The 11,962-nt window shown below is 30.9% G+C and overlaps 1 pseudogene; it reads right to left on the reverse strand.

The window, feature by feature from the left end:
• Positions 1-3,381: 3,381 nt before the first annotated feature.
• On the reverse strand, positions 3,382-11,449 carry LOC137827667 (LEAF RUST 10 DISEASE-RESISTANCE LOCUS RECEPTOR-LIKE PROTEIN KINASE-like 2.1; annotated as a pseudogene).
• Between the last annotated feature and the right edge of the window lie 513 nt (positions 11,450-11,962).

Consider the following 11,962-nt stretch of genomic DNA (forward strand, 5'->3'; position numbering starts at 1 on the left):
ATATATATATATATATATATATATATATATATATATATATATAATCAACGGTAAAAGTAATTTTTTATAGAAAAAAAATTAAGTAAAGGTTTTTAGTACATAATTAAGTTGGATTTAACTTATTGAGTTTGAAATTTGTAAAGTTATTATTTACTTTATTTTAGGTAAACGTAATGAACAAAACTTCACTCAATTCAGTTTACTCCATAAATCCCGTAGAATATAATTAGGTTCAGTTAGATGATTTTATAGTATCACCCCAACGCAACGCATTTCAAACTCTAACATTATTTTCTAATAATCGAAAATAATACTTTTTTTTATAATTTTCTTTCTTCTCTATATATATGTTGGAATAATATAAAAATTTTGTACTTATTTATGATTGTATTTTTTTTATTACTTGTCTTATTCTATATCTGGACTTAACAATCCATTTTTTTTCCTTTTGTCTCTTCTTTCAACTAAAATAAAGCATTGAATTATTAATATTATTATTATCGGAAAAAATAAAATTAAAAAAATAATTTATATAATAATTATTAAAATGAAAAAATAATTGCCAAAATTTATATTAAAGTTACAAAAAATATACATAAATAATAATTTATAATATTTTTTATACATAAAAAATAGTCATAGAAGCAAGTTTTTTTTCATTTTATAATATTATAATTATATAATATGACTATTTGTAATTTTTCATCAAAATAAATGTTACTATTGTATAATTCTTTACAAATCATAAAATCAATAAAGTTTGTTGTGTTAATAAAGATAAACGACAAAAAAATATGCATAAAAAAATTACAAAAGTAAATCTACATTATTAGTTGTCATATTATTATTATGGGTATTTATATAATTTTTTAATGTAAAACGTAAAACAAAAACAAGAACTATCATTATTATATTATTATAAATTCTTCTTAATCTTGAGATACCCAAGTCCAAGACATGCTAGAGAAAGATTGCATTCAAATGGGATGTTTACGTATGATGTTGAGAAACTATCATGTTGTTTTTTTCATTGTGACAAAAACATTAACCAAATTATAAGTATTTTTTTTTAGCATAGTCGATTATAATAATAACCATAATTAATCAATTCAAATTAAACTCTTCTTTTAAATTGTTTTCCAAAGCTGAACAGAAAGTGTAGATTTAGTGGGTATTTTCCGTATAAAATGATTTTACTATTGCCTTTATCTCAATTTGATGGTTAAATAAGTGCACATTTAATCTATTAAAGTGTAATTTATCACTTTAAAGGAGTATTTTTTTATTTGACTTATATATCGTAATAAAGAAAATTATTGTTGACTATCCATATTCAAAGCCATCTCACAGGTTGTACATTATTCTCCACTTTCAAGTTGTTTATTTTCTAAGTGTAAATTTTCTTTAATTGACTTAAAGATGCGTGTACTTTTTCTTCTTGAAAAGTAAAACATTATATATAAAAATCGCTTCATATAATTTGTTCAAAATTTGATGGTCCAGTGTGAACTGATGCCAAATGACCAATAGCCAATTGTTTGTTTGTGTTTTAGCATAGAATAAAATTAGTATTGCAAATAAAAAATGGAAATAGAAATAGAAAGTGTATAAATTTTTTTATCAACAAATAATAAATAATAATTTATATATATGATATTTGTAACTTAATAATTTATTAAGTTGTAACGAACTAACTGATACATGCAAACGGAAACAGATAAAACTGATATAGACGGTAGTTTTCATTAACTATATATCAAGAAATGATATTAACTGATATATCGTTTGTCAACTTTTATCTTAAATATATAAGTGGAATATATCTAAGTCAAACATAAATCGAAATTTAAATTAAATATTTTGTAACACGATACTTACGTTGATTCTCCTAATATCAAATTAAATAATTATAAATAATCTAACAAAAATTTAATAATAAGTGACAACAGTTTTAATAAATTTAATTAGAATATAATAAACCTCATTCAATACGAGATAAAATTTGAATTTATATATTATGATTTGAATTTATCATTAGTTAAATATGGAATCTCCAGTAAAATATATTTTTTGAAATAAGATGTGTACTATGTTTAATATATATATATATATATATAACAAAATATTTATCACAAAAATGTAGAAATATTTATGATTTCAACGGAAATCTTGTTATAAATACAACTTTGATTCATTTTTCAAATAGTTCTTAATATATTAATCAAAATATATTTTAGTTTTTCATATAGAGTCTACATTTTATTTTAATAATAACATAGGAGACAAAATTGTATTTTAATAACAGATACGATTAAATTGTATTTTAATTATAATATATAGATAACTATCTGAAAGGAATGAAGGTGAAAGGTGAAAAATATTTTCAAAGTCTTTTAGTTTATTTAAATTTTAATATTAAATTATAATCTCAATATATTTTCAAGAAATAAAATAATTATTTTTATCGAAAATCAACTATAACAAAATTACACTTGTACCCTTTAGGTCATATGACACCAAAGTTGATTTACCAAAATCCAATCTGGCATATTGAAGGTGGCACACGTCCAATTTAATATCCTACTATATGCACACTCGTATAACTGGAAAACATGTGTTCGAAAGTCAAGTGAAAAATTATGTCGAAAAGTCGTATAATGAATAAATGACTTATTTTCGTCCAATTCAAAAGAAAATAAAAAATTGTAAAATTTGAAAACTGAAACTTACATTTTAAAAACTTAATTCTTAAATATTTTATTTGATGTAATATATATATTAAAAATATTATATTTTAATTATTTTAAACTATAGTTATTATATACTAAAAATGGATTGTTTATGTCTAAATTTATTTTTAAATTAATAGACTAAAATTAATCCACTTCAATTTATATCGACATTTGATAATATGATCTATTCTATTTTGGAAGTTATTTGCTCACTCGTCAACTTAAGTGTATTTCACCTACTCTGCACATTAAATCTATAAATATTATTGATTCCCAAAAAAACCATAAGTAGTATATGGTATGGGGTTGAGGGGTTGTTTCTGCTGGACCACTTTAGTAAGTTTTTTATTAAATTAAAGTATTATATGTACAATGTGTATTGGTATTCAAGTATATAATTTATATTTAATTTATTTTTGCAAAAAAAAATTAAGACATACAACATATATATGGTTGATTTTAGTGGTACAGTATTCAGTTCCTTAAATAAAGTTTCAAATTTAAATTTTGTAGATAAAAAAATATGATTAATTAGAAAAGAAGATTCCACAAATTGTGAGTTATGTACTCCAATATATATTAATCATCAAAGTGAATGGATATTAACGTGATCAAATATATAAGAAATAAATATATTTATTTTAACAAATTAAAAGCAGAAAATAAGTGGTATAAATATAATATCGTACAACATGATCCACATCTTAATCTCATAAATTATACTGTCTGGTCTAACAAATGAATCGGCGAAGATAAATGAACCGGAGATGGTGAAGGAGAAGATAAAAACGATTTAGGCGGAAGTTGCAATAACTCAACTCTGTTTTCTAACATTTCCACCACACTACTTATGGTTGGTCGAGTGGAGGGGTTGGTTTGTATGCACCATAAACCTATCACAGCCATTTTTCTCATCGTTTTCTCATCAATTTCATTTTTCACAATCTCTAGATCAAGTTCATTATTTGACTCAAGACGATCATAAATCCAATGAGGAAAATATAATTCACTTGAACAATCGACTTCAACTTCAATATTCTTTCTTCTTCCAACCATTTCTAAGATCATCATTCCATAACTGTAAACATCTGATTTATGTGAAACAACACCAAAATTCCTGGAAAAAACTTCTGGAGCAATATAACCTACAGTTCCCCTTGCACCAGTAATAGATACCGCACTTTCTTTTTTTGGACATATTTTTGCTAGTCCAAAATCTGAAATTTTCGGACTAAAATTCTCATCTAGTAATATGTTGTGAGGTTTTATGTCAAAATGCAAGATTTTGGTGTTGCAACCTCTATGCAAGATACTCTAATCCACGAGCAATGCCAATCGCAATATTATACAATATCTTGCAATCCAATTGATGAGAAACCTGTAATAAATTTTTCTGTTCATATATGAACTTGTTAAGAGATCCATTTAACATAAACTCATATATTAGAGCACGTTTAGAACCATGAAAACAAAACTCCAGAAGTCTGACAATATTAACATGTGAAGTTCTACTAATACTTGCCACTTCATTGATAAATTCTTGTCCATTGCCTTTTGCTTCGACTAAAATCTTGACTGCAACAACACTTCCATCATGCAACTTCCCTTTATATACGCTACCGAAGCCTCCTTGCCCTAACTTGTTTTTAAAAGAGTTGGTCATTTTCTTAATCTCTGAATAATTGTACCTAGTTATAGGAAGAGGTCCTTGTTCCTTCAAAAACTCCTGAATAACATTATTGGTTCGATTCTCCCTCCAAAATAAGAGAGATGAGGGAAAGATCTTTGTCCTAAACCACCATACCAAGACCACCAGCACTACAATTCCAACAACCCCCACTGTTGAAGCTGGAGAATTTACATAATATAAAAGGAAAATGTTTAGGGTAACTAACAACCAATACATAAATCTCTTTAATACTTTGATAGTTATCTCATGTATTATAAAAAAAAAAATTATAGAATAATTAATTTTCAGACTCTAGTAACAAAATAACGAAATTGAATTGAGTTTGTTTGTATACCTATTTTCACCATTGTAGTCTTGTTCTTATTGGTTATTCCTGTGGTTATCCCTGCAGAAGACAGATAAATATCAAAATGTTAATGTTGGATATATTATTTAGGTTGTTAATATATACTTTTTTTTTTCTTTTGAGTATGTACTAATTAGTATTTATTTTAATTTAAGTCTTAAGAATATTTTTAAATTTTCCCTTCTATCATTCAATACTTTTAATCATAAAATTATCAATATATTTTATACCATATAACTACGCTTATATTATTACAAAAAAATTGAAAGATATCTTCCACAGATAAGTTCCGGAAAATGTTATATAAATGTTAAGTTAGTGTTTGATATATTTTTATGATAATTGTTAGATGGTATTATTATGTATGTCCTTCTCATTAATTTAGTCACATTTTATATATGTTATTTATAACAATAACAATATTACTGTATAAATAGATGAATTGATATGGTATTTTATAAAATACATAATTATCTTCTTGAATAGTTTTTTTTTATAGTCTCGAAAGAACAAGATGTTTCTTTTATTTTTTTTAACAATTTTTTATATCTAGTAGCCTTAGAGGAGGAATGAAATTTTGATCAAACCCATATGAAATTTTGACTAGATAAAAAATAATGAATAGCTCTGGCAGGATTTTCAAGAAATTCTTCGATTTCTTCTAGAAGAAGATGATTCTCACGTTCCATGAATAGTTGGCACATTGAGAAATATCCAAAAAGAAATTTAAGGAATCGCTAGTGACTTATCATCATAAACTTTATGTTTTTTTAATTGTAGTTGAGTAAGATTTTGCTGTGAAAGAGAAACTGTTAATTTAGAGGACAAACTGTTTAATTGTAGTTGGACATTGCATTCGATCTCAATTTAGAGGTCTATATCACCATTATGATGTCATGTCTGAGGAGGACAAATTGAAATGGTGAACTGACTTTCAGGTAATTTTAATTTTTGACAAACTACAATCACTTGTTTTCTTGTTTTTCTTGTGCACTCAAAGTAACTATTTTCTTCTTTTTAACAGACTAGAGTCACTTGGGCACCCCATGATGAATGCCAAATTAAAAATGTCTACGAGTCTAAAGTCAAAAAAAGACTTTGTGACATGTTGACCAAAGCTAAGGGCAAAGGCTGTCTGGCCTATTTGGATAGGTGAGCAAGCATGGGCCGAACTTATAAACTATTGGAATTCACAACAATTCAAAGATAAATCAACTCAAAATAAAGCCAATAGGGGTTCAGCTCGTGGTGGAGCACTGGACTCCACAGGTCGAAAATCACATTCAGATATTGCAGTTACCTTGGTAAGTACTTGTCACTGCCTTACATGAAAATCATTTTACATTTGCAACCTATAATGCTTTTAATTGTACAACATTATTAGGAACGTCAATATGGTTGTCCTCCAAAACCTGATGAACTATTTAGGGCCACCCACACAAATAAGAAGGGTAAATGGGTTGATACTCGTGCTCGAGAAACTTATGTAAGTTAATCTTTTAACTTTTTTTATATTTATATTTTAATTTTCTAACATTTTCATTTCGTAATGATCTGTGTAGGAAAACTATCATGAGCCCTTGAATGCCCTTCAAGCAAATAGTTCTTAGGACTCTAACACTGATGTCCACCAACTTGATCCTGCAACTAAGCTTCAAACATGGAAGGAAGTTGCCGAAGGAAAGAGTAGAGGTCGGGTGTATGGTACGGCAGACTTGGTTGCTAACTTCCGCCAAGGAGTCTCTTCTCTCACTCAAGCCTCTGCTTCCGACACTTCACAATCTGGGCATGTGATTGAAAATCAAATGCTTCGTGCTGAACTTAGTATGTGGAGTCAGAAGTATGCACACTTGGAGGATGAACTGAAGGTTATAAAAGATAAACTTATCTCAATGGAACGTGACAAAAATGCTTCCAATAGCACAACACAATTCGATCATGAGTATGATCTAGAACAAGATGATCAACCTATTCCTTAAAGTGCATCCTATATTGTAAGTTTAACTATTTGACATTTTTATTATATACTAAGTATTTTAATTATTTCATTTATTTATTTATATTGTTTATATTTTTTTACAGGTTTATCACATCACTATGAGATTCATTTGCTACTTTTAGTTAAATTTGTAAAGTACAATTTTAATTGCAATATTTTTTTAAAATATTCATATCATTTTGAATATTTGAATTGATCAAAGATTTTGTTTAACTATTTGTATTACTTTTGTACTTTGGATGTGTTTGTGGATGTATTGTGAATGATAGTAATTTGTCTGAATGTGATTTGGTTGGTATTTATTCTTTGGCTATTTACAGGTAAACTGGCTAGAAAACAAAATAATTTTTTTTCTTCCCTTTATGCACCGACCACTGGCCCACGCTAGCTGTTTTTTTAATATGCGTCGGCTTTTGCGTGGGCATATATATATATATATATATATATATATATATATATATATATATACATACATATATTATTTTATTTTTTTTCATTTTCGTCGGCCAAGCAAACGCATAGGCGATATTTAAATTGTGGGTCGGTTTGGCCCACGCATAAGTCGCCGCATATGCGTCCATTTTGCGTCCACCCAGATTTTGCGTGTTGCGTCCATTTTGTGTGGGCTTGCCCCACGCAACATGCGTCCAACTTGTTGGCTCACGCTAGTTTCCATTTGCTTACAAGGTTTTTTCGTCGGAACTGTAGCCGACAAAATTTCAACACATAAGCGTCCGTTTTTTGCCTTTTACGTCCGTTTTTGACCCACGCAAAATCGTTGTATTCTTGTTGTGCTGTGAGAGATTGAGAGAGTGACTTCACATTGTTTGTTCTGTGGTGAATTTAAAAGAAGTAATTCCTTACAAATTTAATATTAAAATTTACTCAACTCAAAACTTAAAATTATTGGACATATTAAACGGTTGCTTTAGCTCACATGTTTAATAACCAATTGACTTAAAAACATAAAAAAAAAAATATTTTGTACTCCTCATCTCAAATATAACAGAGGTTGAGTTCTCTCGTATGTATGATTGGTTACTGTGCGAAAATAAAAGTGTTGAAGAGTGAATGAACCTAATACGTATTTTTTTCACCCACTTTTATATTAGTCTTTAAATTCTATTTTCATTTATATTTTATTTCCTTCCCCGAACACCTTTAACTTCTACTTTATTATTTATTTATTTTTATCCTCCTTTCTTACAAACTTTTATTTTCCTTCAACAAGTGTGTAGAATCATAATTGCCATAAATACATGTGAGGTCATGGGTTGATGATTGAGGGGTTATGAGGTTATGGGTCGATCACTGAGGGGATGCGAGGTCATGGGCCGATTCAATTAATATATTATAACATTCTCATCCAAGAAATTAATGACAATATCCGCAAAATCTTCATAAAGAATAAAGTGTGAAATTAGCGGAGGTGGGGTTACGAGAATTTATGAAGGAATTAAGTCATGAAAGAGAACAATTACTAAGAAGGGCAGGGGAAAAGTTTTCTATAAGAAAAAAGGGAGGTCGAACAGGAAAGGGGACCAAAAATGGGAAACCACTGTTTTCGAATACCTTTGATGCTCTAGCTAAGGGTCATCTGTCTTGGCTAGAACATTTTCGCGCCCACCATGGGACATGTAAAATTATCATGCACCATTCTTAGTAATGCAAATGATAGGAAGGACTATGACACAAAAGAAAGGGGAGATAATACGTCTAATCTTGGATGAGAAATATCGCAAAGCTTCATGTTTAAGTTATGTACTTTTTTTATTATAGATTTTTACATTTTGTTTTTATAAGGTTTTTAATGTGGCATAATGAAAGTAATTATCATTTGTTTATCATGTGTTGTTAACATTTTCAGTGAAACCATATCGCATTGGTGGAGGAGTAAGAAGGGAAGCATATCGTTTGGGAATTTGGAGGTTGTGGTATCATGAGCCGAACTTGATATTGTCATGAACAGATTAGGAGGAGCCCCCCTCGTTTCCTGAAGGTTGAATCACTAGAGCTTGAGGGGAGACCATTAGGAGCTCATCCAAATTCCGACCAACCTCGAGTTGGTAAGAACACCTTACATGAAGAAAAACCTATTAAGAAGACCATGCAATGTATGATGAGATATCCTCATTTTGACTGGGTAAGAAACCGATATTGTTCGGTTACAATATCAAAATCATTAAGAAGATCATGCACTGCATGATGAGATCTCTTCAGTTTAACTGAGTGGGATACCGATCTTGTTCAGTTAAAATATTAATTATTAAGAAGGTCATGCATTGCATGACGAAACCTCACCGGTCTTAATTGGGTGGGGTGCCGACATCGCTCGGTCCAATTTGTGAAGGAAATGCCGATCTCACTCAATCCAATTGGTAAGTTTTAAATCATATCTATACCAGGTAAAGGAAATGTCGACTTTTCTTGGTGCGGTTTGTGAGGGAAATTCCCATCTCACTCGGTCTAGTTTGTAAGTTTTAAATCATATTTATAGTAGGTAAAGGAAATGCTGACCTATCAGGTGGAAGAAATGTCGACCTCGCTTGGTCAAGTTTGTAAGTTTTAAATCATATATATAAAAGGGTTAAACACGTGGATGAAGGCAGCAAAAATAATGGTCGATGGGATGTGTTCAAAGATAATAATAGGGTGTGAACATCAAGAAGTGCTTGCATAAGAAAGTCCAGTAGCATTTGTGCCATCATTGAGCCGATCTCACTGCATGGGCGATAAAAGGGGCTGATATCAAAAGCTTATTAAGCCTCATTGGCTTATGCCTGAGGTTAAGGGGTTGTAGGTCATGGGCCGATCAAGATGAGGCTGAGGGAAGCATAAGCCGATCATGCTAGAAGGACGTGTTGAAGGCCTGTTTAGCCTCATTGGCTCATGTTTGAGGCTGAGGGGCTGTGAGGTCATGGGCTAATTACTCAGGGGCTGTGAGGTCATGGGTTGATTACTCAGGGGTTGTGAGGTCATGGGCTGATTGCTCAGGGGCTGAGGTCATGGGCCGATCACTCAGGGGTCGTGAGGTCATGGGCCGATCATTCAGGGGCTGTGAGGTCATGGGCCGATCACTCCGGGACTATGAAGTTACGGGTCGATCACTGAGGAACTGTGAGGTCATGGGCCGATCCAATTAATATATTATAACAGTTTAATCCAAGAAATTAATGACGATACCCGCAGAATCTTCATAAAGAATAAAATGTGAAATTAGCGAAGGTGTGGGGTTACGAGAATTTATGAAGGAATTAAGTCATGAAAGAGAACAATTACAAAAAAAAAAGGACAAGAGAAAAGTTTTCTATAAAAAAGGAGGGAGGACCAGGAAAGGGGACAAAAATGGAAAACCATTGTTTTCGAATACCTTTGATGCTCTAGCTAAAGTTCCTTTATTGTCTGTCTTGGCTAGAACAATACCTCCTAATTCTCTTAATTGTTAAAGTCATGTTCAAGCAATCCCTCGTAATACTCATACATTAATCCTATTAGCGATTCTAACCATCCAGTCATTACAATTATGCAGTTTGAGTAAAGCTAGCATATTGTCCGTATTTAGTTGGAATCTCTTTCAATCAAATAAATGGCATCCACTCACTCTAATTCACAGTAAAAATAATTTGGAAAAGTGCAAAAGGTTAAGCAAGAGAAAAAGAGTGACTGACCTGGATCATCCGCACATCTGGCAGAATGAATTCTGTCAGTGCAATAACACCTGAAAGTGAACATAGCTGAATCGAAACCGCACCTCCCTCCGCTGCTGTTGCAGAGGGTGCAGTTACCCGCAGTCCACGACAGCAAGAACCCTTTTCTCAAAGCTTCACCAACCCCTTCTAATCCATCTTCCACCACCGTATCCACCACCTCACCCTTGCAATTCTTTGCCACCAAGCTTATATTTTTATCCCTTTTATCCAATGCCAAAACCGAACTCGTTTCGTTTTCTGCAGAACACCCAACTCTCTGCTCGTCAAGCGAAGGTGCGTCACAGCCGTAGAACAATACCACATCCATTTGATTCGGAGCAACACGTAACACGTTAGTAGGAGGAAGAGTGAGATTCTGAGTTGGAGCAAGACAAGCTTTGGTGGTGTTTGATTGCAAGGTTGAGAAGGCAGCATTGGAGACTCGCAGGGATTGGTTTTGGTAGAAAATTTGACGAATGAAGTATTGGGTGTGAGAGAGATTGAGGATAGGGAAGCCATGTGGAGAACAAGAGATTGCAAAACCAGGGCTCCCACAATAAGGTTCTTGTGTTCCTTGGATGTAAAAAGGAAAGGTTATAGTTTGGGTGTTGTTGGGGCAGGTTTTGGGTGCACATGCAGTGAATTTAGGGTCGACTTGAGAGGAAGTGATTTGGGCAAGGAGGTGGAAGATGATGATGCAGGAATGGGTGATGGGAGAAGAGAGGGGGTTTTGAATGGAAATCATTGAAATGTAACAAAGATTATGAACAGAGAGAAAAAGGATTTGTATGTCACTTCTTCTCTCCCTCTTAACTTTGAATTAATAATCTCAACAAACAAAGGATATTTCTTTATTGAGATGGGTCCCTCCAATAGACAAGTCCAACAAGTTGACCGATTGTAAAAAAAATGTTTTATCAACTTGTTACTGTCTAAGTCTCTTCTTTAACTGGTTTTGGACATGCTGGCAAAATAAGAAAGATTGATGATGGGTTTTAATTAACTTAAGTTCTGAATTTCCTATCTACTTCTTCGAATCCTCATTTTGTAACCTTTTCCATAACTTAAGTTTGTATTTAATTTTTTTCAAATTTTGACTAAAAAAACTTAATTTTTTTATTGCATAGAAATATAAAGAAATTTTTTCAAACTTACTGTTGAATAAAACTGTAAAAAATTGTGTCAAGGACATTGTAATAGAAAACTATTTATCTTAATTAACATATTTTTTTGTGAATTGCTTTCTACCTATAGCGTCTAAAATTTGTGTTCATTGCTAGTTAACTGAAAAAAAATAATAGTGCAAAGAAAATAGAGTAGATATGGTGGAGGTTTTTAATTCTACTTACTTGATTTTAATAAAATAGAAGAGAGAAACACGAATATTTTAAAAAGCAAATAAAAGATTATTAAAATAAAGTAAATAAACCAAAAACTTCAGTAAAAAAAATAACTCAATTCTCAATAAGCATTAAAAAATAATTCTTTTGACAAAAATTAAATTTC

The sequence above is a fragment of the Phaseolus vulgaris genome, chromosome 7, assembly GCF_000499845.2.
Source record: "Phaseolus vulgaris cultivar G19833 chromosome 7, P. vulgaris v2.0, whole genome shotgun sequence".
Taxonomy (NCBI): Eukaryota; Viridiplantae; Streptophyta; class Magnoliopsida; order Fabales; family Fabaceae; genus Phaseolus; species Phaseolus vulgaris.